We start from the raw sequence: 26,905 nt of genomic DNA, 5'->3' as shown, positions 1-26,905 counted from the left end.
CTCTGGTCCCTGAGGTGGTTTCTTCCTAGGTTACTAAGTCAGCTATGCTGGTTAGGAATTGGAGAATGGCAAGGCAATAGACCTCACCTCAAAGGAAGTGAGTTGAGGTTGTTTTTGTTTGTTTGTTTATTTGTTTTGTTTTTTAAGGACAATCACAGATATGTTCTCAGTCAACCAAAAAGTCATTGTTGATAAATTTTCATGTTTCTACCTTCCAAGTTTTTAATGTATCTATTATTTTATGTGTATGGGTGTTTACCTGCATGTATGTGTATGCATTATGTGTGTGTGTGGTGTGTGTGTGGGGGGGAGGGGTGGCATGTGTGTGTGTGTGTGTGTGAGGGGGGTGGCGTGTGTGTGTGTGTGTGTGTGTATAGGGTATGTAGAGGATGGGGTGGGGTGTGTGTGTATGGTGTGTGTGGGGGTTGTGTGTATTTGTGTGGTGTGGGTGTGTGGTATGTGTGTGTGTGGTGGTGGTGGTAGTGGTGGTGGTGTGTGTGTGTGTGTGCATGTGTACGTGTGTGTGTGTCTGTGTGTGTGTGTGTGTGTGTGTGTGTGTGTAGTGTCTGTGGAGGCCAGAAGAGGGTGTCCAGTTTCTGGGACTGGATTTGCACTCCACTGGAAGCCACCACGTGCTGGGGACCTTTAGCTCTCTTCCATCGATCCAGCCCCTCTGGCTTCCATCTTGCTGTAAAATGCTGACGTGTGGCACTATGCCTGGCTTATAATTTTTGAAATTATAGTTTTTTAATCACAATTTCAAAAATGCTGTTAAACTCTATCTTCTGGAGATTTTTTCCACCGAGCACTTTAGTTGATGGAGACGCTGCTCAGATCCCCTACTCACAAATCTCAGGAATCTTCCAGGGGAGGGTCAATCATCTTTAGAAGATTGCTAATTTGACTTTTTTAATTTTATCTATGTTGGATGCTCTTAACCTTTTATGGTAGAAATTACTTTCATATATTCTTAAAATACTCTGTATTATGTGAAATGTTGCAAAGATGGTCACAATGAATCAAGTTCAAACAAATATGCTATCCCCAAAGCTGTAACATATGCTGACACATATAGATAGCCCAAATAACCTAAAAGTACCTAAAAATATATGGTATTTTTAGAGAGAGTATCTGGGGGAAGCTTTTTTTGAAAAAATCCCTAAAATTGGGCTGCTCATTTTGTTTGGAGCAGAAAGAAAAACTTGTGGGTTCAATTTAGTTTCACCGGCCTTAATAGGAAAAAAGAGGAAACGTGTATATATACATGTTTTTCCCCCTGGAACAACACATCTTTTATTTTAGTCAGGAGAAAGTCTATTTAAAGCTGTCCTTATTCTCAATTTGTTTGAAATGGAGGTGAAGGCTCGTTCCAGCCTGGAGGACGGCCTACTACACACAGCATTTGCAGCCCGCAAGCAATTTCCATGAGATTTCCCACCTTCCACTCCTGGTCTTCTTGCCTCTTATTGATGTTTGGATTTGGAAAGCCCCGGATTGCTTGCTTTATTTGTTTGCTTGTTTACACAGGCAATGTCTCACAAGGTGGGCCTGAGCTTGTAGAGATCCACCTGAGTCTGTATCCCAAGTTCTGAAATCAGAGACAGGCGGCACCATCTTGCCTAGCAAGCTTGGGCAGTTTGTAGCTTCAGTCATGGCCAGAGTCCATCTGAAGTACCTCTGCCATAGTTTGCAAACTTGCCCTGCATACATACAGCATAGATGCATGTATCCCATAGCCTTGAAGCAGTAGAACAGATTTCCTCAGATGGAGCAGGGGGAATTTCCAGCCCTCAGATTCAGTACAGTCATGGTCTCTGAAGACAATTTCCAGGAAGCCAGGTAGGTACAGAAAGGTCCGGCTATTGAAGGTCTTTGGATTTTAACAGACTACACTTGCACTCTCCTGAGACCATCTGCCCATGAGTATTTGCAGCTTCTTGTCAGCACAGAGGAGGCACAAACCATTAACTTTTATCTTACTGTGTGCACTAGGCTTTAGCTCATTACAAAGAATACCCACTGAGACATTATTCATTATCAAAAATAGGGGCTGGGGCTGCAGCCCAGAGGTAGAGGAATTGTGCAGCACATGTGAACTCCTTGGTTTCATCTATGGCACAACAAGAAATGTTAGCATACGAACAGCGTTGCTCTTACTGTTCTGTGTCATGCGTGGTTTTTACAGAGGCAAAATCTGAGGCCCATAATAGTAATAACATGTTCCAAAGCAATTCTATCTCATGAGAAATAAAATCAGAGGAACCCCATTCTTTCGAACGTTGTTTTCAGGGATCTTATTGTTTGTTTTGAAGACAGGATCTTACCATGTTCTTTGTGTTAGTCTTGAATTCTCTATCCCCCTACATCAGCTTCAGAAAGGGTAGGATCGCAGTAGTGAACCACCATGCTTGTTTATCTCAACCCCTTCTTTTACAGTTTCATTTGCTAATTTAGTATGAGTGTGAGAGTATGTGTGTGGGCACATGAACTTACATGTGTACACTGGGTGGGGTCTTCCATGCTACAGTATAATTGTGAGAGTCAGAGGACAACTTCTAGGAGATGGTTCTATTCTTCTACAACTTGAGTCCCAAGAATCAAACTTGGGGTGTCTTTCTTGGCAGCAAGTGCTTTTAGCTCCCCAAATTATCTGTCTACCCCTCGAATCTCAGTCTTTATTTCACACAAATATCATGGAAGCCTACTGTGTGCTGGTACTGCTCCCTAGTGAGAGATACAGAGTTGAAGGAGACAAGAATTTCTGCAGACAACATCAGTCTATGAAGAAAATGTAAAATGCACACAAAGAATACGATCCAGAAGGATGGCTGTATTTCTATTCGTGATCAGTAGCAAAGAGGAAGCCCAAGGGTTTGAAAGGGGAAACTCTTGGATCTGATTGGGACCTAGTGACCTTTATAGAAAAGGCATAGTAACAGCTAATTGTTTGACACTACAACAATGCTGGAAACTTGGAATAATCTCTGACAAGAACACGGGAGCTTCCTTTGAAAAGATAAAGAGGCTCACGGGCTTCTTGTCCTTGTAATGACATTTTTAATACCCACTATGTGGAATATCCTTTTGATGTTTCTATAACCAATAAGAGACAATATGTAAAATGTGTGTGTGTGTGTGTATGAATGTGGGTGTATGTATGTGTGTTTGTATGAATGTGTATGTGTATATATATATGTATACATATATATGTATATGTATATATGTGTATGTATGTATGTGTTTGTATGTATATATATGTATGTGTATATGTATATATGTATGTATTTGCATATGCATGCATGTATTTTTGCATGTGTTTAGGTATATGTGTGTATGTTTGTGTGTATGTATGTATATGTATTTGTGTATATGTATATATGTGTGTATGTGTGTGTTTATGTTTGTATGTGTTTATGTTGCACTCACAGATGTATTCATGCTTTGCGGGGGTCTCCCTTTATTTCTCATCACCTTTGTTTTTGAAATGTGTTCTCCCACTGGAACTGAATCCTGCAGCTTCCCCTTGACTGACTGGCCAGTGAACTGAGATATGCCCATTTCTTCCCCTGCTGCTGGGATTACAGAAGCCCAAGATATCATGTAGATGAGGGGATCTGAACTCAGGTCCTCATACTTCTTCCATAAGCCCTTTGTCTAGGGTCACAACACATCCCTCTCCACCCCTGTCTACCAAACAACTCTCTATATGCACAGAACTTAGGAATCTGGGTCCACAGCCATGCCTACTTCTTGGTTCAGTCTCCTCTAGAATGTGATTGCTTTTCTTTCTCTACAAAGTGCTTCTGCTTCTATAGCCAGATGTGACGAATCTGCCTGGAAGCCCACCTGACTCTGCCTATTCTCACCTGAAGACACTGACACTTGTTTGAGAGGTGTTAGCTCTGAAAGCTTATCCATCCTTTAGATCACATACCATACCTACTGCGCATCTGTGGCCTCTTTTGCAGTCGACTGGGCTATGATTGTGGGAAAAGGACTGGCAGCTGAATGAATTCTCCCAAGAAAGCAGTTGGCTGGGCAGTAGCTATATAACTATATATAGGTTTGCAGCCTAGGACATGGGCTTTAGAGAGCTTCATTTTAAGAAGTTCCTCTGCTGTCATGGTGGCTTTCTTTGTGTAGTTTCCTGACATGTTCTTCACATAAGACACCTGGTGGAAGGCAGACTATACTGGCTGCTATACAGATAAATTAAAGGTGAGTGTCAGTTGCTCTGCATATAATTTCCAGGTAGGGATCTCTGTTATGTAAATAATGGTATTGTAAATTAGAGACATCCCGAATGATTGAATTTCAACCATGGTCAAAGGCTGGGGTCGCAGTGCATGGAGCTGCAGCTCTCTGGTACCAGGGCAGAACAATCTAGAGTTTAATTGACTAGATGTATTCAGAGCTCATGTGAGTACGGGAGGGATGCTCTCACAGGGCAGCACCCGGTGCATCATAAGAGAGCTGTGTGTCTGACACAGCTAGACCCAGGTTTAGATGTTATTAGGTCTTACCTTGTTCTTTTAGCCATCTTTAAACTGGGTATTTCTGATTTGAAATATAGATGCTGGATTAATTACATTTCCTGTGGTTCTGCTAAATACCCTGACAAGAGCTATTTAAGGAATATGGGTTTATTTTTGTTTGCACTGTGAGGGTACAGTTCATCATAGCTGGAATATGGTAGCAAGTGTTAGATGTCGTCACATAGGTCACATTGTTTCAGCACCAGAAAGAGAATTGACTGTTTGTTATGGGCTCACTTTCTCCTTCTTATTCAATGTCCAGCTTATAGGATGGTGCTGCCCACAATTAAAACAGACCTTTCCTCAGTTAACCTCCTCTAGATACTCCTAGACAGACAGACAAGCCCAATGTCTTATCTTGGGGCCATCCTAGATATTGTGAAGTTGATGATAAATACTAACCATCTATGATTAGCCATCATAGAAAATGTGAATTTCTACAGTTAAACCTAAACAGAAATGTTCACTCCCAAGAGCATGGAAAATTACTAGTAAATTTAAAGTATAATAGCAAGATTTTTAAAAGATCATGACTGGGAGCAGGCTGTGTCTTACACTAAATTACTATATATTGAATAAAACAGTGGTTTTTTTTCAGGTTGTGACTTTCATAGATTCATCATAAATTGTTAATATGTATTATTAACTTGACAATACTCAGGAACATCTTCTTTATAAGACCTGAAGCCCCTATGGGAGCAAAACTAGTCTACATGAAAGTGACTTGGGCTTATTCAAATGCTCATAAAACAAGAACTCATTAATGTTCATCCTCCTCTTCTAATATGACATATACATTGCTTAGAGCTACTTAGAGTCTAGTCAAGGAAAATAGAGAGAATAAAACTCCTTAATATCAGTATTTTCAAAATATTGTGTATACGTCTGTGATGTGTCAGTATGTAATAAATGAGAAAGACGCTAAGCTGTTTAGCAACTCTAGCAGATAAAGATATCCTGCTCTCCACAGCAGCTGTTTGAACAGCAGTGTTAGCATACCGAAATTTATTATGATATTAGTTGTACTGTTTTTCCTACGTTTTCATGATAGTTACTGCTATGTCCAAAGATGATTATAACATAAAAAGACTATTAAGATAAAAATAATGTGAAATCTTCTTGCACATGTTAAATCACTCCTTCTTGGTCCTTATTATGGCATCTTATCTGTATCTCTTGGGGTCATCCTTATGATGGCTCCACAATGCATAGAAAGATCAGAATGCCTGGCCAGACCTTGAACCAGGGGCCACCCAAGGAGAGCAAGAGAAGAGGGGAAATGTGGATTTCTGCAGCTAAACCTAAGTAGAAATGTGCATCCTCAAAGAACATGGGGAATTATTAATAAACCTAGTAATACCAATGAAAAAAAGAAAGAACCATCACTGTTGAGGGTAGGCTGTGCACTCTCATACATTACTCTGTATTGTGTGAAGCAGTAGTTTTTCCAGGCTGTGACTTTCCCTAAAGGACTCCATGTTACAAGTAGCATTTGACTCCAGTTTGGGTGCAAATACAGAGCCAAGTTGATCCTAAGTCTGGTCCCCATAGAAAGAAGGACACCTAACACTTCCATGATAGTTCATACCCCACTGTCATGACCAATCTGTTGTCTGATTGCTCAGTATGAATGTCAAGTGACTTACAAGCAGGGAATTCCCAGGTGTCCTAGTCACTATAGTTCAGCTCAGTTCCCACTGCTGACCTGACCTACTTGAATTACTGTCTTTCCACTCAAGGACGTGTTCACCTACATGGACCTGCCATCATTTATCTAAGTAGCCCTCATACTTACATACATCAATATGTCTACAGCCTCATGATCACACACTATGCTTCCAAAATCCAACTGGGTCCTCAGGCCAGCTCAGCTCTGACCCTGAAGCTTGTCTCTTCGGCAATAATTCCAGTTGACCTCTAACAAGGTTCATTATCGAAGTACCACCGATTTTTTATTGATTACATATTAGCTTTCTGTTTGCCTCCAGTTAAATTTTTCTGCTAATCCTTGAACTCTTTTTTCAACCACTTCAAACCTTTATAGTCAACACTGAACCCTCTGAAGCCATTGCTGAACACTTTAAAGCCATTCTTGAACTTACACACACACACACACACACACACACATGCAATTAATTGTCATAGTTAACATTGTAATAAAAGTATCTGGGTTTGCTTCAGTCTCCTATCAAGGTATATAGGGCTAATTAGTTGACTGGTTGTAAATTTTTTACATATGGAAAGACATAAGCTTTTCCACCTATGTTTATGAAATGCTCGTATATGACATCTACCCATGTTTCAAACTAACAAGAGACAGTATGAACTGTGAGATCACCAGGATCCTTCTGTACAGCCCATTACCATTCCTTAATGCTATCTGAATTTGCCCTTGAGAACAATCAGCATGAAAAACGTACTTAGACTTCTTGATCAGCTTCTAGCATCTTCATGTCAGTGTTGTTCATCTCTGAAATCTCTACTCAAAACGGAAAGGTATTAATTCCAGTCTTTCTATTCTATTATTTTAAAAAGCTAGTTTCTGTGGTTAGATTTGAAGAGATGGGAGATAAGTAATTTTTGAAGTCTTCCTGGGCATGCCAGAGTAGCTGTAATTGTCATACATTTCCATTCGTACAATTCATATGCTCAGGGCTTCAAAGCACCATATGCTTAGGCTTTGCTTGGTGCCCAGCTGAGAGCCGCAAGGAACATCTTAGAATGAGAATTCCTTCCCAAGAGAAACAAAGTCTGCATTCCCATGAGGTCCCAATGACAAACTCACACCAAATCACCGTGGTGGAATAAATATGTATAGGGCTTAATTATATAGAATGGATGAGAGGCATTACTGACAAGCATTTGTGTGATCCTTGGGTATCTACATTGGAAAGCCTTCAGCCAGCATGGCTGATGTCTTCCCCATAGCTGGCTACATGGATCACTTCTTGAATCAGCCTACCCAGCCTACATATTTTAGCACCCTCCAAGACCCCAGGCCGCATGCAGTTAGGGTAGAATTCCATATGTATAACAAGAAGGAGTGGCTTAGCTGTCAATAGGTCCAAAGACCCTCCTAAACTCCCCATTTTACAATTCTCTTCACCGGCTCTTGCATGAAGACAAAGCTGATCCAAAGAAGATGGTGGCTGTTTTGGTCAGCTGACCAAGTTCCACGATAAACCACCTTTCGTGTTCAGTTTATGAACTGTCAACTTGAAAATTCAGTGTATGTCTGTGAATCTTTAAGATGTGGTCTATCACTTCTTTTTAATCAGTACTCTCCGTGGAAATGGTTGTCGTAGACCTTGATCGAGAGTGAATCTCAGAGTAGTAGAAAAAGGCTTTAGTATTGCAAGCCCCGTGCTTCCATTTTTTTAGGTACCAGATGAGCCAAGTTCTTTGAACTGAGTGAGCCAGACTCATGCCTTCCTTTTCTCTGTGACCATGGAAACCTGAGGTCTGCTCATGCTGTGTGTATGCTGTGCTAAATGCCTGTTAGAAGCAGGAAAAAAATGTGAAAGCCACACTTTGATGTGGCCTTGACAATGGGTTCAAAGAAGTCAGAAATGTGCCATTGAAAGCCTGTATATATATATATATATATATATTTTTTTTTTTTTTTTTTTTTTCTGAGAATGTAACCAAAGTAATTTGGGTTAAGAACATTCTGGGTCACAAACACCTCTTGCACCTTTTCAGTGATGTGGGACAAAGATCACTGGGTGATCACAGGCACATGAATGTACCTCATGAGTGTGCATGCATGTGCCTGTTCAGCTGTGTCTGAACATATATACCTCTCACCCAAGTTGTAGGCTTTGCCTGACCCTCAATTCTGGGCTCTGCAGTCTCAGCATGCTTAGTCTATTTATTCAGCTTGAAGGTTCAACCGATCATGCAGGACCCAATGTCACATAGTTCTCTTCAGTCAAGTGGAAACTTTTTCCCTTCTGCATGCAAACAGCGTTGCTTTTGTCTTTGTACTGTCTTTGGTCCTTTGCTTCTAGATTTTCTGTCTTCTGTTAATGCTGAGAGAATAAAGTTCATTTATTTCCCTAGTAAAACCAGCCCATCATTACACTCATATTTGACAAATGGTTGGCCCTCAGCACATGAAACTTAAATGAGTATAAAAAACTAATATGGCTGGGGATGTAGAGGATTGGTAGACTATTTGATCCGTATGTTAAAAGCTCTGAGTTCAATTCCCAGTGTCCTATTAAATCAGATATGATGACACATGCCTATAATTCTGGCACACAGGAGGAGGAGGGGTGGAGAAGAGGAAGTAGAAAGATCAGAAGATTATGACCAATGTTAACTACATACTGGGCTCAACACCAGCCTAAGCTACATGGGACCCCTTTTCAAGAAAGAAAATAAAAGACAGGGAGAGGGTCAGTGGGTAAGGGCATCTGCTGCCAAGACTGATGACCTATGTTCCATCCCTAGGGACTAGACACAAAGCAACTTAGAGGAGAGAAGGTTTATTCTTACAATTTCACGTGACAGTCCACCGTCATGTGAAAGAAGACTAGATGTAGCCAGTCAACATCACAGCCATAGTCAACAGCAGAGGTGGATATATGCGATTATGATTTCTCTACTGTTGTAGAAGGCTGGGTCACCAGTACTGTTCCTTTCCAGGATGGGTCTTCTCACATCGATTGAAATGATCAATAGAATCCAGAGAATCTGACCTCTGAGGACAACAGAGCTCACATGTCTGTATCCACACACAGACATGTACATACACATAATCTTAAAAAACTATTTTTAAAGGGGATGTAGGAATGAAAGCTATGCTGACATCTAGGACCAGTGAAAGGAAAGGGGCCACAGGTGGCTTCAGAAAGCTGGGCAATCTCTGTTAGCTGTGAGCCCTCTCTCCAGCCCCTTGACCGAATCTTGTCCAAGGGCTCTAGAATTTACTCCAGGTGGTATACCAGGAAGACGAATGTATTTTTAATTTATTCATGACAATTGCCTTTGAGAGATATACTCCCCACAGCCTCACCCTTTGACGAGTGACCAAGTCTGTCACTTAATGCTTGCGTCACCACTAAACCTGGAAACCATTTAATAGACACCTGAAGCCCCTCTCCTTGGCTCGGGTGACGGCCAGGCAGGATGTCCTATGAAAGGCTCACCTTTCTCTTTCCCTGAATGACAGCCCTGCTCCCTCCTCAGCCTGCTCTTTCCATTAGAAATTCAATGAGCTGAGAAAAAAGAACAGATCTTGGCCCCAGATGACATCTATGAGGATTTATCTGTCAGGTAATTGAGGAGGTTGTGGCACATTGTGACTGTGGTGTTTGGCCTCTCACCTCACACTGCCTATGAGGTTCGAACAGACAAGGCAACTTCATTTATTCTTGGGGCAGAATGAAGAGAGGAGTAAGAGTGAGTTTTGCTGGTGTGGGGTTCTTTACTTAATATCTGAGTTGATGTCTGTCCAGAGGACTTCACTGATACAGGAAGAGGGTGGCAGAAAAGCTTTGTGGGTATTTAAGGTCCACAGTAACATTTCCTGGGTGTAATTAAGCAGCTATAGCTTTTGGTTCTCAGAGAGGGACAAAGTGTTTGAGGCCATTTTGACATTCCGAAATTCTCCCTGTCACAGCAGCTTTATTAGAACTGTGACCTTGGGTAAGTCACTTAACCTCATTGACTTCTGATATGAAGCAGGGTTATTAATGCAGCCCTGATAGTGCCCTTGTCAGCATAAGCTGAGACTGTAGCCAGGAACCAGCCTCTCTCTCTCTCTCTCTCTCTCTCTCTCTCTCTCTCTCTCTCTCTCTCTCTCTCTCCCTCCCTCCCTCCCTCCCTCCCTCCCTCCCTCCCTCCCTCCCTCTCCCTCCCTCCTTCCCTCCCTCCCTCCCTCCCTCTCTCTCTCTCTCTCTCTCTCTCTCTCTCTCCCTACAAAGGCCTCTCCCTGAGGTGTCTGGAATCTTCTTTACAATGACCATCGAGAGGTGATGTTAGATTGAAAGGACAAAGACTTGGGTTCAGGAAAGTAAAATATGTGCTCAACACCCTAGAGCATGGAGATTGTAACACAGAGGTTGCTCTCCGGGTATCTTTAACACCTACAATATTTATTTCCAGAGAAGAAACTTTGCTCTCTTTCAGGGTTTTCATATGGACTTGCTCTGCATTGCAAGAAAAAAAAATAATTAAAAGAGAAAAATCAAAATATGCAATTGGGAAGCCATCCTCACTGATCTGGTACTGAGTGCTCCCTTACAGCCCAAGAGTGTGCTGAGCTCACTTGCACCACAAGAAATAGTGATCCCAACTGACTGTCTCCTGTAGGATCTGCTTATGAATCTGGCAAAACATGTACAAGGTTTCTTGTCAATTCAGCCACCATAGCAATGTTATTACTAGAGTTAATGGAGGGAAAATTGCAGTGGAAGGTAGCTCTTCCTATTAGTCAATTGTTTTTACTGTGACAAAATGCCTGAAACAAATCTTTAAAAAGGATACAATTTGGTTCCTGGTTTTAGATGCTTTAGTTCATGGCCAGTCAGTTCCATTGCTTCTGGATGGTGATGAGGCATGGCATGCTTGTCAGTTCCATGTGCCCAGCCTTAGCCCTGTTACACTTGGAACATGTGTTGACCTGGGGACAGTCATGCCAGCCTTACCACCTGTGTGCCTTTCTGCATTTCACATAGATGCTTTTTGTGAAATGGTTGAACCTCAAACCCTAGATGGATCAAGTGTGTCAGACTACCAGTTTGCCCTTAAATCTGGTCAGTAAATGTCCCCCTGCCATTTTAAATTAATTAAAATGTGTTGAATTCTAGGAAGCCAGTTATTTATACTGCCTTTTGCTTTGTAAAAGAACAAGAATTTTTTTTTATATAATTAGTAGTCATTTCAGAAAGCAACACACAATTCAAACAAGCATGGGTGGCACAGTTTTCTGAAATTTGGTCTGAGTCTTTGGAAAAGACTTATTGATAACATTATCAGGGTGCCTAAGGTTTCACTGTAACAACAAATGTTTGCATATAGTATGTAAATATATACCCAATAAACAGTGATTCCTAATCTTTTATATTTTTTAGTTATAATTTATTTAAAATGTAATTATAGTATATTTTCTATTCCCTTTTTTTTCTCATCCACTCCCTCTTATGTCTAGCACCTATTCTTTTTCATATTGGAGGCTTCATTTTCATTGCTTACTTCACATACACACACACACACACACACACACATACACACACACACACACTCACACAGAGACACATAAATACACACACATTTATATATGCATCAGTATATACACACAACTGCTTTAGTCCCTTTAGTATGTCTTTCATGTATATACATATATATATATATATATACACATATATACACATATATATACATACACACATACATACATGAATGCATACATACATATATACATACACACACACACACACACACACATATGACTTAGAGCTGGCTACCCTGGAAGAGACTAATTCTCAGTAGTCACTAGTTGATGACAGCCAATCCCAGCATTCAGGTACTGAGGTGGGACACAGTGTCAGGTCAGACAAAAGGCAAAGGCAGATGACCTCTGACTTTGTAACTTTCTCTGTTCTGAGGGCCTGAAGCTGCTGGCTTTGGAGGTTTAACCAACTTTCTCTCTTTCTTTCAAGTTATATTACTTATTTACAATCCAGCCATTACCCTTTCCCACAGTTCCTCATCTCAGTCCTCATCCGTCAGTCTCTGAGAGGATGCTCCACCCCTAACAGGCCTCCCTCATCTCTGGAACCTCAAGTCTCACCAGGATTAGTACATCTTCTCCAACTGAGGACAGTAATATCAGAGCATCAGTAATAGTGTCAGGCCTTGGTGCCCTGCCTCTGACATGAGATGAATCCCAAATCGGACCAGTTGATGGACTGTCTTTCCTTCAGTCTCATCTCCACATTTGTCCCTGCAGTTCTTTTAGACAGGAACAATTCTGAGTCAGAAATTTTTAATGTGAGTTGGTAACACCATCCCTCAATTTGAGGCCCTGTCTATCTACTGGAGGTGTACTCTTCGAGTACCCTCTCCCCACTGTTGGGCATTTCAGCTAACTTTGCTCTCACTGAATCATGAAAATCTCTCACCTCTCAGGTTTCTAGTGCTTTCTAGAGGCTCCCCCTACCTCCCATCCCCCAAGGCTGCATACTTCCATTCATTCTCCTGGCCCTCTGGGCTTCTCTCCTGTACCCCTCTCATACTCAATCCTGTACCCCCTTTCCCCTCCCTTTCCCCTCTTCCACCCAGGTCCCTCTCTCCCTCTGCCTCCTATAATTAATTTCTTCTTCCTTCTAAGTGGAACTGAAGCATCTTTGCTGTATTCTTTACTTTTTACTAATACCCACTTACCAGTGAGTCCATGCCATACATGTCTTTTTGGGTCTGGGTTACCTCACTCAGAATGATATTTTCTAATTCCATCCATTCGCCTGCAAAATTCACAATGTCCTAATTTTTAATAGCTGGATCGTATCCCACTGTGTCACTTGACCACATTTTCTGTATCCATTCTTTGGTTGAGGGTCATCCGGGTTGCTTCCAGCTTCTGAGTATTACAAATCAGGCTGTTATGAACATGGTGGAGCATGTGCTTTGGTGGGATAGTGGGGCAACTTTTAGGTATAGCTGGATATTCAGGAAGACTTATTTCCAATTTTCTGAGGAATTTCAAGAATGATTTCCAGAGTGGTTTACCAGTTTGCAATCCTACCAGCAATGGAGGAGTGTTCCTCTTTCTCCACATCTTCGCCAGCGTGTGCTGTTACTTGAGTTTTTTATCTTAGTCATTCTGACTGGAGTGAGAAGGTATGTCAAGGTCATTTGATTTGCATTTCCATAATTACTAAGGACTCTGAGCATTTCTTTAAGAACTAGTCAGCCATTTGAGACTCTTCTGTTGTGAATTCTGTTTAGCTTTGTAACCCAGTTTTTAATTGAATTATTTGGTTTTAGGAGGTTAATTTCTTGAGTTCTTTATATATTTTGGATAATAATAACCTCTATCAGATATGGGGTTAGTGAAGTTTTTCCCAATCTGTAGATTGATGATTTGTCTTATCAACTGAGTCATTTGCTTTACAGAAGCTTTTCAGTTTCATGAGGTCTCATTGACTAATTGTTGATCTTAGAGCCTAAGTCCTAGGAGTTCTGTTCAAAGAAATTTTCCCCTGTGCCAATGATCTGGAGGCTTTTTCCTACTTCCTTTTCTATTAGCTCCAGTGAATCTGGGTTGAGGCTCTTTCCCACTTTCTTTTCTATTAGCTTCAGTGTATGTTGTGGTCCTTGGTCCACTTGGTATTAACTCTTCTGTGAAGGTCTGGTAGAATTTTGCACTAAAACCATCTGGTCCTGGGCTTTGGGGGGTGGTGGTTCGGATGTTTTAAATGATTAGTTCTATTTCCTTAGAAGATATGGGACTTTTCCAATAGTTTATCTGCTCTTGACTTAACTTTGATAACTGGTATCTGTCTAGAAAATCATTTATTTCATCTAGATTTTCCAGTTTTGATGATTATAGGCTTTTGTAGTAAGACCTGCTTTTCTTTTTTTTAATTTCATCACTTTCTCTTGGTATGTCTCCCTTTTCATTTCTAATTGAGTTAATTAGGATACTGTCTCTGTGTACCTTAGTTAGTTTGGCTAAGAGTTTATCTATATTATTAATTTTCTCAAAGAATCAGCTTTTGTGTTTGTTGATTCTTTATATCATTCTCTGTGTTTCGAATATGTTTATTTCTGCTCCTGGTTTGATTATTTCCTGCCATCTACTCCTCTTTGCTGTGTTTACTTTTTCTTTTTCTTTTCTTTTTTTTTTTTTTAACTCTATAGCTTTCAGATGTGCTGTTAGGTTGTTTGTAAGGGATCTCTCCAATTTCTTAATGAGAAGACTCACTCAGTGCTTTGAATGTTCCTTTAAGCATTAACTGTGTCCTATAAGATTTGGTATACTGCTTTCTTTTTCATTAAATTCTAAAAGATCTTTAATTTCTTAATTCTTACCTGACTTAGTTATCATTGACTAGGCTTGTTCAGTTTTCATGGGTATGTGGTCTTTCTATTAAACTCTAGCTTTAGTCCACAGTGATCTGTCAGGATGCATGGGATCATTTCAACCTTCTTGTATCTGATGAGGTTTGTTTTGTACCTGATTATATGGTCGGTTTGGAAGAAGGCACCATGAGGTTCTGAGCAGAAGGAATATTCTTTTGCTTTATGGTGAAATGTTCTGTATATATTTGATACATCCATTTTCTTCATAATATCTACTAGTTTCACGGTGACTTTACTTAGTTTCTATTTCAATAACCTGCCCATCAGTGATAAAAGGGGCTTGAAGATTCCCACTATCATTGTGTGAAGCTCATTGTGTGTTTTGAGCTTTAGTAAAGTTTCTTTTATGAAAGTGGGTGCCCTTGCATATGGGGCATAGACTTTCAGAATTGAGACTTTCTCTTGGTAGATTTTTATTTTTATGACTATAAACTGTCCTTCCCTATCTCTTTTGATAACTTTTGGTTGAAAGTCTATTTTGTTGGATATTAGAATGGCTACTCCAGCTTGTTTCTAGGGATAGTTCGCTTGGAAAACTTTTTCTAGTCTTTTAATCTGAGGTAGTACCTGTCCTTGTTACTGATGTGTGTTTCCTGTATGTAGCAAAATACTGGATCCTTACAATTCCACCCTATTAATTTATGTCTTTATATTGGGGAATTGAACTTATTGATGTTGAGAGATATTAAAAACAAGTGATTACTAGTTCCTGTTCAGATTGTTGTTGGAAATGGTACTATGTGTATGTGATTCTCTCCTTTTGGGTTTGTTGTGAAATGTTTAATTTCTTCTTTTTTCTTTGTTGTAGATACCCTCCTTGTGTTGGATTTTTCTTCCTATAATCATCCATAGGGTTGAATTGGTAGATAGATATTGTTTAAATTTAGTTTCATTATGGGATATTTTGGTTTCTATGCCTATGGTGATTGAGACTTTTGCTGGGTATAGTATCCTGGGATAGCATTTGTGTTCTCTTAGGGTCTGCATGACATCAGTCCAAGATCTTCTGACTTTTAGAGTATCTGTTTAGAAGTCTGATGTAATTCTGATAGGTTGGCCTATACACAATACTTGACCTTTTTCCCTTACCATTTTTCTATTCTTTATTTGTTCTGTGCATTTAGTGTTTTGATTATTATTTGAAGTAAGAATTTCCTTTTTGCTGTTATATAGGCTTTTTGTACAGTTATGGCTATATCTTTCTTTAAGTTGGTGAAGTTTTCTTCTATGGTTTTGTTGAAAATGCTTTCTGGTCCTTTTGAGCTGGGAATTTTCACTCTTTTTTATTCCTATTATTCTTAGCTTTGGTCTTTTCATTGTGTCCTGGATTTCCTGGATATTTTGGGTTTTTAGCTTTTCATGTTTTGTTTTCTTTTCCTTGACTGTTAGGTCAGTATCTGCCATAGTATCTTTTTGCCTAAGTTTCTCTTTTATATATCTTGTATTCTTTTGCTGATGCTTGCATCTGTAGCTCCTAATCTCTTTCCTAAGTTCTATAGCTCCTGATTTCTTTCCTAATTTTTCAATTTCCATGGTTGCCTCCATTTGTAATTTCTTTATTGTTTCTACTTCTACTTCCAACTTTAAGTCTTGAACCACTTTGTTCAGCTTCTTTACCTGCTTGTGTTTTCCTGTATTTCTTTAAGTGAGTTATTTATATCCTCCTTAAAGGTTTTATATTATTGTCATGAGATGAAATTTTAGGTTAGCATCATGCTTTTTAAGTGTGTTGGCATAACTGGGGCCTTCTGTGGTGGGAGAACTAGTTGTGATGGTGCCAAAATATATTGGCCTCTGTTGCTTATGTTCTTGTGCTTGCTTCTCATCTTCTGGTTATCACTGATGCTAACTGGCCTGGGTGTCTCTGTCTGGAACCTGACTCCTGAGTCTCTAGTTGCAACAGATATCCTGGAAGACCTGCAAACTTCAGGGTGGTGAGAAATGCAGACATTCTGATCTGCCCTGGAAGAAGTACAGACTAGAAGGGAAATAAGTTATTTGTAGAGGAGAGGGCTTCTCCATCTACTGGGCTCCTTGGGGATCCCATCTTGTGTGGTTATTTGGATACTGGTTTTACCTGTTCCCCTGGCTGCAGCAGATCTCATGGGAGACCAGCAGACTTTGGGGTAGTGAGAGGGGCAGACATGCCAATCTGCCAGGTGTCACCAAAAAGAAGAAAGGTTCAAGTAAAGGTAATTTCATTTGTTTTTTATTTGTTTCTTTCTTTTAGAATTATTTATTTATTTTATTTACATGAGTACACTATGGCTGTCTTCAGACACACCAGAAGAGGGCATCTGATCCTATTGCAGATGGTTGTGAGCCACTATGTGGTTGCTGGAAATTGAACTTGGAACCACTGGAAGAGCAGTCAGTGTTCTTAACCACTGAGCCATCTCTCCAGCCTCTTAGTTATTTCTTTAACTCTTTGCTATTCATTTAACTTCTACTGATATAAGCAGGGGAAAAAAAAGATGTAGTTACTTTGGTTCTTTTCTCTTTGGCTTTGGTCCCTCAGTTAATACTTTCTAAGCCAGAGAGTAAAAAGGAAAGAAAAGAAAAGAAAAAAGAAAAAAAGGCATACAGAGACACACACACACATACTGGATTAAACAGAGAAGGGCTAAATCCCTCTTTATTGTTCTTTAAATTTATACTTTCTTAGGATAAATGATTAAATTCTAAGCACCTTTATAGTCCATAAGTTTATAGTAAGTTTAAGACAATAGTTCAGGTCATAAATCAAAACAAGAATTATAGTAAAATTGTTTACATGTGTTTTTATTAAGACTAGTACCAGACTAAACTTTCATTATCTGTTACTAGCTTCATAAGTTCATTATAAGTTAAAAGCAATAATTTTATGTCATAAATTAGCTCTGTTTTTTCAAGGACAAATCATCCAACTTGTGTCTCATTATGTTGATATCTTATATAGATAGACTAGTCAATCATTATTTTCTGACCTTGTACCTGTGATAAATTGTTCATTCTAAGTTTGTAACCTTTAGTTATCAGATAGAGGACTAATTCCTATCCTAGAAGGAATGTTTTCTTTGACCATAAATTTGTTCCAAGCTTGTTATCTTTTTCCTTGTGCAATTAACCCTTGACACATGAAGATGTACAGAGCTCTGTTTGCAGTTTTTATTTTATAGGGGGCTTGAAATTACTTGTATCAATTTAGGAATCATATAAAATCATCATCAGAAATTATGAAATCATCAAGTCATGTACACAGCATACTGATCCTGCAGGATATCTGTCCAATAGAGTGGTCTAATGTCCAGGAATCATTACTATGTAATAGTGACAGGAACATATCAGCAGCAAGAAGCAATACTGGGATGAAGTCTCTTGAGGTGTCTACATTTCAGAGGATACCCATCACAGCCATGCAAAACAGTGGGCCATCTCCCCCAAACTCAGTTGCTTGCCATAGCCTTTCCTATATGGTTTCTGACTATTTTCTCATAGTTTTTTTTTTTTTTTTTTTTTTTTTTTTTTTGTCCAAGGATGATGTGACCCCAAGGTATTTCCTTCTTCTTCATTAGCATGTCTATTGTCTATTAATGGTGTAATTGTTCGATGTGTTACTTGAGCATTGGGTGTAGGAGATATGTTGTAGATGTATCCATTGTGGCTGGGCTTCTGATGATCAGATAATGGTTTTTCTCTAATGGTCTCTGCTCTGAAGCAAAGCATCTTTTATGGGAGTTAAGAAATGTATTTACGTGTGAGTAAAAGTATAAATTTTAAAATGTAGTTAGGAATTATGATGGTCTACTAATGGGGTAATAATAGGTTCTTTTCTAAGATTCATAACCATGTGTGGTAGTTTATGCTTAAATATGCTTGGCTCTAAGATTGGCACTATTAGGAGGTATGGCCTTGTTGGAGTGCATGTGGACTTTTCGGAGGTCTCACTTTGAGACCTTTCTTCCAGCTGCCTGAGAATACCAGCAGTCTCTCCTGGCTGCAATTGGATCTACATATAGAACTCTCAGCTCCTTTCCCAGCATTATGCCTGCCTGGATGCTGCCCTGCTTCCCACCTTGATGATAATGGACAAAGCCTCTGAACCTGTAAGCCAGCCCTAACTAAATGTTGTCTTTGTAAGAGTTGTCTTGACCATGGTGTCTCTTCACATCAATGGAAACTCTAACAAACATTGGTAACCCCAAGGAGTTGGCTATGCTTCCAGTACCAGGCATGCTTTTTCTCCACTGCGTGGATGTTAAGTCCAATTCTACGAGTGACACTATTATACTTTTAGCACTTTCTTGCCATTGTGGTCATTGTTGCAATTCATGGGCATCATAAGTAAATAGAACTACTGATTGCTCATATCCCCTGCCAACTTCTACAGTTCTTTCCAACACTGGCACCTTCAAAGCTAACAGCAGAAAGGAAATTCCCGGGTTAGATCCAACATAAATCTGCTGAGTGTTTTGTTTGAAGTGCACAATGTGTTCAGGAATGGGGACTGACCCACAACTTCTGGGAGGCAACAAGCAGCAGCAATATCTGAGATGCAAATGTGGAAGACACAGTAGCTATATTGTTTAGGGAGTCAAGAGTATGACTTTGAGCAACACTGAAGCAGAGGTTTCTCATGCCTGGTACTAAGATTTATAATTTAGCTCTTTGATGCAATAAATATACTTTTTGATTAAAAATATAAAAGTACAAAGAAAAATATTGAGAATCAAAGAGGAGCCTAAAGCAAACTTTAGGTACATATTCCTCGTTTACCAGAAACCGACTTTTAACTTAACTACTCACATCGTCATTTTCAGTTTACAATTGAAGAACAGGCCTGTGTATCTCTAGGCATGCAGTGGTGTCTAACCAGAAGAAGAGGTGATACATTTCAAAGTCTTAACTGTACCTTTAAATTCTAATTAATTTTATGTTAATTGTAATAACATATATCCTATTAAATAGTGTATATGCAGTATGACAGCTTCCTAAAATATACACAGTTATATTAGTTAACTTACCACATTTTTGTGATAAAGTACATGTCAAGAACCAACTTAAAAGTGGAAGCATTTACTATTCATACTTTGAGGGTATAGTCATTATGGTAGGGAAGCCATGGTTTGAGTGGCATGAGGCAGTATATCACATTTCATCAACACCCAAGAAGCAAAGAGTGATGGATGCTGGTGCTTAGTTTATTTTCTACTTTGACACAGTCCAAGATTCTAGGCTATGTGCTAGTACTGCCCACATTTAAGGCCAATCTCTCCATCTCTATTACTGCAACCCAGGATCCCTTAGGTGGGGCTGTAAAGATGGCTCAGTTGTTAAGAATCCTTGTTATTTTTGCAGAGGGCTTGAATTGGTTCACAGCACTACATGGTGATACAAAACTAAATGTAGGCACATATGCAGTTCACATACATACATGCAGGCAAAATATTCATACATATAACTAAATCTAATATTTTAGAAAGAGACCCATTAAAGTGTTTAGAGGTTTGTCCCCTGAGTGCTTCTAGATCTTATCAAATTGACAACCAATATTAGCCATCACACTCACAAAGTATTCAGTGCATCTTATTATTTATCTATAGGTATTCAACTATTGGAGCCAACAGTTTGTATTGATCTCTATCTTTAATTATACTTTTCCACAGGCAAGGAAAAATAGTGGACAGAAATCTAATGACAATTTACCACCATGCCAAGGGGCTACCAGTAGTCAGCAATCATACAAACAGTATTCTTTAAACATTTTACACAGTCATATAATTCAAAATAATATAAAATATAAAGATGAGTGAATATCATATTTAGTGGCTATTACTTTGTCTGGCTTGGATTTAAAAATTGTCCCAGCCCTCAAAGATTGTTTTTTAACTCATTCATCTGTTTAATATTCCCAAGTTAAAGCTTTAGAATTTGTATTTTAGTTTACATATCTAATCTTTCTGATGTGTATATTTTTAAGATTTCAGGAAAGTAAGCCAAGATGTCCTTGGCAAGTTGACCATGTACTGAAGGCTCTTCAGCCTTGGCTTGTCTCTGAACTGAATGTTCATCCTTCAGCCTCAAAGAATGTTGCTCTTTTGGGCCTCCTACAACCTCACCCTGACAACAGATACCATATTTTTACATAGACTTTTCTGACTCCTTCACTCTCCTTTTTTTTTTTTTTTTTTTTTTTTTTTTTTTGAGTGCTATCCCCAGAATGCCATCTGCCCTAGAAGCCTCAAACACTACTTTTTATCTTCTGGCCTCCCTCTCTCTTCAGCCTCTGCTTCCATACATATACACCCCATATGGTAGCCTGCTATAGTACCACCAGACATTTAAATGTTCTTCAATTCCTTGTGTCTATTATTAAATTGTGAAAGAAAATTCATCTTCAAATGTTATATTTCCTTTTGGATCCTTTCCTGAGAGAACATTTCAGAAACTGGGTTCCTAAGGGTACAAAAAGAATTTCTTTGCAAACCCTTTTGAAATGACATCAGCTCCAAGATTGCCTAGCGGGAATCTGTGCCACTTCTGAGCCAACAAAAGTGATGTCTTCTAACTCAGAGAATGATCTGTTAAAAAATGTCATCAGAAATATAGATGGCCGTGACTTTTGGTTACTCACAATCATATCTCAAATGTTTTGAAGACACTCAGAAGTTAGATCTGTGGTGATTATGTTCATTTCCCAAACTACTCAACCCAGAGTTACCTATGAATAGAGTGCTAGTGATAAATTACTTAAATCAGGTTATGGTCATATATGTGGAGATCACCTTCATTGATGTACGAAGGTCCATCCTGAACCTGGGTGGCATTCTTCCTGGGGTTGGGGCCCTGGACTTGATTTGTAGAGAAATCAAGCTAAGTGTGAGTAGGCAAGCAACCAAGTGTTGAGGCATGCACCCATTTACTTCCACTCTTGATTGTGGAAGATGTAGCGTGACCAAAGGGGTGTGGGATCCTTGACTTCCCATGACAGAGGCGGATTGCAGCATGGACACATAAGCTGAGGTAACCCCTTTCCTCCTCAGGTTCACTTGGTCAGGTTATTATCTCATAGCAACAGGATTGAAGTGAGATCATGAGTCCTGTGGATTCTATGTTTAGTATATTTCTTACTGAAGGATTAAAACACCATGAATAAGTTCATGCAGCAGCTTTATTTTTGGTTAAATGCACAAGACCTTCCAGTTTTTGGGAAAAAAAAAAAACTATTAAATTTCTCACTCCCTTTATCCAGTTTAAAGGATGAGGAGAAGCCTAGGGAAAGCCCCCCTTAACCTTATCCTCTAGCTTCACTCAGTAGAAAGGAAGGTGTCCATCCGTATGTCTGTCTGCTGTCTTTCATAGTTGTGCTGTGCTAGCTTCGCTCACACTGTCACAGGTAAACATCTTAGAATTCCTTCTGAATGCTCTGTACAGTGCCGTTGCTTTGGCTTTCCTTCTTATCTCTGGCTTCTTGTTTTCAGTTCTTTCCGTGCCTCCCCTCAATACATACTTAATTCGTATTTCCAATTCCCTTTTTAGATTTTGAGGTGATTTTTCTAACTTGAAAGAGGTAACCAACTTCACAGGATGACTTTCAAATTAGAAGCCTGGCTCTTTAGCTTCAAGTGCACATAGTAGGAGGCCACATATAATTGGATTACAAATCATCCTGGAGGCTTTAAATTTAGATCACTGCACACATTTTTGAATAATTTGTAAAGTCAAGACTTGGTTTTTAAATTTTTAGCTAGAATTTATAGTTAACACGTGTTCTCTGCTTTTGGGGCCTTTTGTTTGTTTGTTTGTTTTTGTTTTTTAAATTTGGAACTAGTTTGTATCCACTTGCAACAGTCCATTTGTTACACAGACAGGGTAATTTGTAAAAAGAAGAGCTTGTTTGTTTATTTGTTTGTTCATTTTCTGATTTAATTCACTCATACAATACATCTTAACTGCAGTTTCCCTCCTTCCACTCCTCCAATCCCCATGACCACTGACCCTCGCCTCTCAATCTATTGTTTCTCCTTTTCCCTTCAGAAAAGGGAAGGAAGGAATTTGAACCAAGATACAAGAAGATGAGGCCCAAACCCTTATATCAGAAGAGTTTTATGTTAGCTTCTTATGGCCCTTTTCCAAGGTTGAGGAGCATTATAGATCTCTTGTTAATGGAGTCCCAAGGCAATGCTGAGCCTCTGATGGTGAGAGACTCAGAGGGGCCAGCAGACTGGGATGAAATAGCTGTTTCAGAAATCTTACCCTTGAGAGCATCTACTTACTCCTCAAGCCACAATTCTCACCTCTTACAATTTCACAATGGGAAGGTAACTTCCACAGAAGTTTCAAGAGGACAAATTGCTTTGATAATCAACGATGCAAGAGAAAAAGGCCCAAGGTAGACCTTTCTTGGTTTTCTCTGTATTTTTAGTTCCTTTCCCTTTCTACTTGAGTGGCAGTTGCTTATTGTAACTGGCTGGATCTAGACGAGCTTCTAAGGCTCAGAGTTTGTGACTTGATCTTGGGAGTGTTGCAAAAGGATGAGAAATGAGCTTTGGAAGCTGACAAGCCACCATGAGTCAGGCAGAGTCACAAATTGAAATCACATGTTAGAAAGAGTTCCAGTCCTCAACTTGTGAATCTCTAGTCAGAAAAAAAAAATCTTCAATCCAATGAAATAGACACAGAATGCAAAATAATGGTTTGATGGTGTGAAGGCAGAATGTAAATGCATAAATAGGACATTATTTATAATGAGAGATGTGCTCAAGAACATGGTACATATCTCTCTGCTGGGTCTGAAGATAGACAGTGACCCTGTGACATTGTGCCATGATGCTTCTACCATAAGAAGCCTTGTGACTACCTGGAAAAATATCCCAGAAAATGCCCATGAGTTGTTTTCAGAAAGACGTTGCTCATTGAGGTACTTAAATATCTATAAGAAGTCATGGATTGACTCTTCTGATAAATTATATTATTTCTAATGAGCTTCTCTACTAAATGAAGTTTGGCTGTAGAAGGTTGACCATCAAAGTGTGACTGAGAACATTGTCATGAGGCCTGAAAACTCACCCAAGGATTGTGAACAGAACAGTCCCATGAGAGATCATGAGAACTAATGAGCTTAGTCTGCTGGACAATTGGGTTCTAGGAGGGACAAGATTCCTGGTTTTTTTTTATCTGGGGGAGGGGGTTAATTTGTAGGGACAGAGGGTAATTCTGGACAACACCAGGTTGTTGTTGCTGTCTTCATGTTCATGTCTACTGTGTTTGCTTTCTAGAATGCACTGTGTTTTCCCTTTGGGAAGAGGCACAGACAACTGCAGTGTCTTTGAGAACTTATTGACCAATACAATGATGAGTGGTACTGCACTTTCTTCTTGTTTTGAGGAGCCATGTACCTTCCTCCTGCCCTGAAAATGGCAACTTTCTGTTTATGTCTTTATGTACCACTTCCTGCATTTGGTTATTTCAGACACCTAACAGAATTCTGAACCCCTAGTCTCACCCTTCAAGATCATATTCCATGATATCAGAAACCTTCAGGACTGTGGACCAGCCAGGATTGTTAGTGATATCTAGATTCATATTATCCTCTAGAGTACTTATCTGTCAGGATTTGTTTTCTGCCTCTCATTCCCTTATAAACTTATCCTCCACCCTAAATAAGAAAAAAAATCACAATCTTACCTAACTGTCATCATTGTCAGCAACTAAAATCATTCAGTACCATAAGCTTACTTTGCTATTCTTCAATTCCAAGTGCTGATGAGTCACACATTTCTAATCCTAACATATTCCCATCTCCCCAAACCACTCCCTTCTCATGTTTTTAAATTCTTCTTCTATAACACATTTTCCAAAATTTATGTCTTCAGTGAACTTGTTCTTATTTCTTTAAAATCATAATATGCTAAAAAGAAAAGTCAATAACACTAGTAATATATAAAATTTCACCAGCCCCATGTATCCTTGCCCATGGAACATAGGAAAACCAAATGTGTGCTGGCTGGTCTTACTTGAAAGCCATACAACTAATTTAAGTTGGGTTTATAAAGCTATTTGCATTTATAATCCATCTTTCTCATTTAAGTTGTCTTCCAGACTGTGAAGTATTTTCTTTCTGCTCTTACCTATTGGATTTTGACTGTCCTACTACATTAACAAACACAAAAAACTAGAAGGGACTCTTTGAAAGCCCCTAGCTATGCCTATCTGTCAACCTGCATACCCACATGTTGTGGAACACAATTCCTGGGAGACTTAAGTAAATGTCTACTCATCAGATAGGGCACTGACAGCAGAAAAATAAGAAAGGACACCACAAGAGTTCAACTTTGTCAACCAATGAGCTTAATGTCATGAATATGGAAACACAAAGGCCACCATGTCACTGAAAGCTTACCCCAATATGGGTGACTCATAAACACTAGAACACTGGAACTCTTTGTAAAACATACAGGATACTTGAAATCTCTAGCATTCTTTGGAGAGAAAGAGGAGCCTTGTGCATTTGGCAAGTTTCATGGGGTTCCTAAGAATTATGATGTGTTTACTTGCTGAGCATTCTAGAGCTTTCCTCAAGGACAGATTGTTTCAACCTAGGGGACAATTGCTACCCAACACTCTAACATACACATTGCCTTTTCCTGCCACCAGCCTCTCTAAAACATGGTCAGAAGAGCCTTTCCTTCTCTTTTTCACACTAGAGAAATTTCCCTTCTGTGAGCTTTATTCCAGGCAGCATGCAACCCAACCATGCTGAGTTTTCTCTCATCTTAGCAGAAATTATCTCTTGACCCTATTTATAACTATAGCTCCTGCTCCCTTGAAATATGAGAAAATGTCCTGTCTCTTATGCTAATGACATCTAATCCTCTGCTATCTTTTATCAAATCAGTCTTCCCATCTCACCATTCCATAAAAATGACATTTAAAGATTACATTGATAAAATGTGTGCTGAATTCTCAGCCTTTACTGCAAATATATACTAGCTAACCAAGTTAGCCTGGGCTAGAAAGTGATGTATCTCATGTCCTGCTATAGGCATTAATCATATTAATATTTGTGGTGATGGTACATATGTTTAGACAACAAATGGATCTCCTTCCTGTCAAAACTTTACAAAGTCAACCTTTCTATCGTCTTAAAAACTTTACCTTAAATGCCTTTATCACCTGGAAGATATCCACATCCTAAACCACAAGCTACTTCATAGTTTTCCTTTTTCTTCAAGTTTTTTTTAGAGGGACAAGGACTCATTGTACAGGGCCAGGCTGGCCTGAACCTTGTGACCCTGTGCCATATCCTCTAAACTGTTGAGATTACAGGTAACTCTACGGATATTTCAACCTGTCAATATGTTGTGTTATAATCAACCCTAGAAGGCTATGGTGTGTAATTCTTTGTAAATTGCCACCAGTGAGCACAGTTTCATTAAATTCCCTGCAGTTATGCTCAAGAGAACGCTGGTCTGTCTATTCTCTTGTAATGTTTTCATCTAGTTATGGAAATAGGACATCCTGGCATGATGGAATGGGACTCTACTCTTTTTTCATTTCTGAAAAAGCTTGTAGAAAATTGCATAATTTATTAGTGCACTTGCCTTGGCACTGCTCTAAATTTTATTAGTTTATATTCTGTAGAGATTATATGTATTTTTCTTCTGTGACTTGTTAATTTTAATCTGTGAAGGATGCCTGCAGAGGCAGGTAAAAAGCATCAGCTCCCCTGGATCTGGAGTTACAGGTGCTTGTGAATCAACAAGCATGGTTCTGGGAACAGAACTCAGGTCCTCTACAGGAGTAGCAAGTGTTCTTAATAGGTGAGCCATATCTCTGCACATTTGTTGATTTATTTAATTATTTCTTGCTTTTAATGTTTACTAATTTATGGTGTCAGTTTCATTCTTTTTCATTATTTTTTCTTTTTCTAGTTTTCTGAAAAAGAATTTTAGTGATGTGTTTCTTGGCAATTTTTAATTGTTCTTATTTTCTGAAACATAGATATATTACTCTAAGAATCATATTTAATATTGTGTTGACTGCCTCCTATTAATTTAGTTTTAGTTACATATGTATATAAATATATGTATGTGTGTTTATGACTGAATCTATGACTCTATTTGACTAAAGGATTTTTAAGTATCACCAGAGCTTTTTTTATTGATCAATTTCTTATTTATGAATATATTATCCATTTTTCCAAGAAGTTTTTGCTCATTTCTCAGCTTGTTTCTGACATGTCCTTAGTTACATTATGATTCAAGCCTATTTTGCAAGAATTCTATTCTTCAAAATTC

The sequence above is a fragment of the Micromys minutus genome (assembly GCF_963924665.1).
Source record: "Micromys minutus genome assembly, chromosome: 21".
Lineage (NCBI taxonomy): Eukaryota > Metazoa > Chordata > Mammalia > Rodentia > Muridae > Micromys > Micromys minutus.
This window is presented reverse-complemented; position numbering follows the sequence as displayed.